The sequence below is a fragment of the Sinocyclocheilus rhinocerous genome, unplaced genomic scaffold (genome assembly GCF_001515625.1).
Source record: "Sinocyclocheilus rhinocerous isolate Xijiao unplaced genomic scaffold, SAMN03320098_v1.1 scaffold157, whole genome shotgun sequence".
NCBI classification, from domain to species: Eukaryota; Metazoa; Chordata; class Actinopteri; order Cypriniformes; family Cyprinidae; genus Sinocyclocheilus; species Sinocyclocheilus rhinocerous.
The window spans coordinates 717,661-722,148 of record NW_015665038.1 but is presented as its reverse complement, the minus strand read 5'-3'; the positions used below and the strand labels follow the sequence as shown (position 1 = coordinate 722,148).

Below are 4,488 nucleotides of genomic sequence, written 5' to 3'. Positions count from 1 at the left end.
CTAGCTTTTTATTTTTTCCTTTCAGTTTTATTTCCCTATAGTCATAGTTTTGCAAGTTTTTACTTTTGATCTGTGTCTCTCTTGTCTCTCCTGTTGTCTTGTCTTTGAGTGTCTGTCGAGTTGGTTCCTGCCCTGCTTCCTGAGTCCTCCCTGGTCGCTGATTCTTCTGACCTGGCAGACATTTTGGTGCTTCAAGAGTCACCATCCCCAGGGCCAAGCCTGTGGTTCCTTGAGCTGCTACCTAGTCCCCTTTTGCCACAGAGTCTGGAGCTACCCCCATCCCCGACCAGCCCGTTCTCTTGTCGTGTGCCCTGCCTTATTGTGTGGACCGTCTTCCTGCCTCATCCTTTTGTGCTCTCATTTTGTTAATAAACTCTGTTTCCCCTGTCCATTCTGCTTTTGGGTCCTCCCTTGACAAACCGTGACAGTACTGACTTAATTAAAAACATGTCAGTGCTAGTGCTGCTCTGGCAATTGATTGCATAACCCATTTTTGTGCTTGTTCTAGACTTTAGTAGCACTAGTTCAATTTTTCATGCATGTCTGTTGCCAGTATATTTGCAACTAGGCCTTTCTTAGTAATGGGATTTGGAGATATAGGGTTGAAGAACGAGCACTCTAAGGAGTGTGAGAGTGTGCTGTATGAATTCTGGCCATTTGGCAGAAATGCCTCCAACATTAGTTCGATATGTTTAGAAAAAACAAACATGTAATTGCATTTCACTACTGACCCCCTTTATGGATTTCAAAGACTGGATGGTTTAAAATAGCCTCTACACAATCTAATCTCTTTCTTTAGGTAGCTAATATAATTTACATTATTTTTACAGTGCAGTTATGTCATTCATATTGACTGTGCTAACATAAAGCAATTATGATGATTATATACAGGTATCTTATCATAATAGGTTCTCAAATAATCAGCATCTCTTATCCTCTTTGAATCTCCAATTTGTTTGATTAATAAATTAGGCCATAGACTTTTTTATTTTAGGACTGCTGTGAATTAATTAGGTTCACTAATTGTCATTTGATATCCACACAGTCCATATTTTGCAGGATATAAGGAAAGCCTACATATAGCGGTACTTCATACCTTACATATTTATTTACATTGAAAAGGGTCTAGAACAGACAAATACTGGGAAAATACTTCTGACAATTTTTTATTTATTTATAGAAAAGCAGCAAAAATCTAGTCTTTGTTCACTGTTTGTCATAACTACGGCTTGCTGTCTCTATACAAGAGTTAGTTATCTGCAGTAGATCTTTACACTACTTGAATAGGGCACAACATTTTTTTATCCATATTTTTCATAATACAATCACAGTGCATACAATTTTGGACATGTAGAATAGGTAAGTAAAGCATACACTACCATTCCAGAGTTTGGGGATTGGTAATATTTTTCAAACAACAGAATTCTTTATTGAGGATATTTATACAATTATTCATTTAAATCTCTATTGAGAAAGTGAATAGAAAAAAAAAATCAGGACCCATGACCGTTGCAAAAAAAAAAAAGGTGGCCACTCGATTTAAAAACAAAAAAGCCTGGAACCAAACATTTCCAAGTACCCATGACCAGCTTAATGCTGCACTTCCCATTTATTGACACACACACACGGTGTCTTATCTGCTCTTGCAGGCTGTTTAATGACATTCATACAGCAGCTGTGATATCCTGCTGCTTTCTGCCGGACTGCACCAACATGTAATTAATTGTCACGTCATCATGGTGATAGGCCACATCAGCATGTGCCTCCATTTTAAAGGCCATGTCTCATTCACAATGACATCTGTCTAATAAACCATAATGGTTAGCGTGGATGAGCTCATGTTCGTTCAGCTGATTCACAAGTCCAAAGAACAGTTTGTCAGCATGCCGTGGAAATGATTTAAGTATGAAAGAAACATCAGCTAAGATATTTTAAAGAATGTTTCAACTGTTTTGTCCATACAATTATGGGGTCCAAAAGAAAAGTGGACCAAATATATGTATATATATAAAAAATAAAAATGCCATTTTCTTTCTTAAAGGGACAGTTCACTCAAAAATCACAATTCTGTCATCATTTACTCACCCTCAAGTTTTTCCAAATATGCATGAATTTTCTTTCTTCTGCTGAACACAAAAGAAGATATTTTAAAGAATATTGGTAACCGAATAGTTCCTGGACCCCATCGACTTCCATAGTATTTTTTTTTCCATAATATGGAAGTCAGTGGAGACCTATTGACTCAATGTGGGAGACTTTGGTTACACACATTGTTCAAAATAACTTCTTTTGTCCTCAACAGAAGAAAGAAACTCTTAATGGTTTGAAACAACTTGAGGCTAAGTGATGATGACAGAATATTCATTTATAGGTGAAGTATCCCTTTAAATATCACTTCTTCACTCTCATGTCATCTCAACCCTTTGAAATAACTTTAAAATATCTCAATTTCAAAGGTTTAAAACAACTAGAGGATGAGTAAATGATATTTAAAGGGATACTTCACCCAAAAATGAAAATTCTGTCATCAATCAAATGATTTTCGGGTGAACTGTCCCTTTTTAAGGGCCACATATGTAGTATTACAGTTGTGAAAACTGTAAATCTAGCCAGGCAACACACCACATTTCATACCAAACAGTGGTCCTCGTACAGCATTGTGAAGTCTGTCCTTGTAACAGCTGTGAGCATTGTACTGCCAGTCAGTGGATCTGTTTGTGGCTGACAAGCTTGACAGACACTTTATAGTGTCCACAGAGCTCACAGTGCAGCGTTACCAACAACACTGAAAGAAGGCCCTGCTGAATAACAATGAAGGTCTACGTGGCAGTGACAAACCTCACAAAGTTACGAGCTAGACTTAATAGCAACCTGCCAATGATGAGGATCTATGCATGTTTTGAGTCAAATACAAACACTGGGTTCCTTTTGACCCATAAAACAAACATCCCCGATGGAGATACAAGCTTAAACCAGCCTAACGTGGTTTGCTGGTCTTACTTGGTCTCTCCACAAGTGTGCAGCTGGTCTACCAGCCTGAGATACTTACAAGTGCCTAAAGCTATCAAACCAGACCAGATTGAAGAGTTCGATGGCCCGCAAGACTAGCAAAACACTTTAGGTTGGTTTAAGCTGTTTTCCTCATCAGAGACCTAATAAGATAATTAGATTTGAATTTCCTGAAACAAATAACACCACTTGCAAAGGGGCAGTGTTAGTACCTTTACCCTCATGTTGTTCCAAACTCGTATTTGATTACATCTTTTGTTCATGCAATGAAAGTGAATGTTGACTGAGGCAGTCATTTTGCCTTTTGTGGTACATGGAAAGAAGTCATACAGGTTTGGAACAACATTAGGTTAAATAAATGATGACAAAATTTGAATTGTATGTGTTATATATATATGTGTTCATTTATATGATTCTCTGAAACTGATCAACTCTTGCTTAAACTGAAATTTCATTCCATTCCATTTTTCATAACTAAGCGTAATGTTGGTCGTACACAAGCAAATTCTGCTATGGATGTGCACTACCATTCAAAATGATATATTAACAAAAGTTATATATAATTTATTCAAATATAGTTATTTTGAATTTTAATAATATTTCACAGTATAGCTGTTTTTTTATGCATCTATGATCAAATAAATGTAATCTTGGCAAACATAAGACACTTCTTTCAAAAACATTTAGAAATCTTAACTACCTACAACTTTTGGACGGTATAGAGCACATCCACAGCAGAATTTACTTGTGTACCACCAACATTACGTTTAGTTATGACAAAAAGGATGGAGAGAAATTTCATTTTAAGCAAGAGTTGATATGTCTTACAGAATCATATAAATGAATAGATATATAACACATACAATTCATATTCTATCATTTATTGAGCCTAATGTTGTTCCAAACCTGTATGACTTCCTTCCATGCATGGACCACAAAAGGCAAAATGACAGCCTCAGTCAACATTCACTTTCATTGCATGGACAAAAGATGTAATCAAATACGAGTTTGGAACAACGTGATGGTGAGTAGCCTAAATGATGACAGAATTTTCATTTTGGGTGATCTACCTAACCCTTTAAAGGATCAAATCGTGCCAATAACATTGCTTTCAACTTGTGCATGAAATTCCATAAGCATTCCTTCAGGATTTTGACTAGAGTGAACAGAAAACGAACAGCAGGGAAGAATATAGGCCTGTGGCTCACATATGACCCTCTGACACCTGATAGAAGCAACCGCTGAACATTAAACCCTTGACTTGGGTCCTTTTTATATCAGCAGCCTCTAAATGCCTTTATATCTTAACAAAACCCTGAAAACAATCGAATGGAAGCATAACAACATTATCTGAGACATACGTGATTAGCTGTTATTCTAGTCTGTAAATTAAAAATATATCACACAATATTTCACATAAAGAACCTTTTTCTTCCTAATTCATAAAGCTCGCTCGCGGCTATGATGCCTAAAAATGCG

At 36.6% G+C, this 4,488-nt stretch overlaps 1 pseudogene; it reads right to left on the bottom strand.

Annotated features, from left to right (window-relative positions):
* LOC107731006 (dynamin-1-like) overlaps positions 1-205 on the bottom strand; it is a 25,669-nt pseudogene extending 25,464 nt beyond the window's left edge.
* Positions 206-4,488: the final 4,283 nt, after the last annotated feature.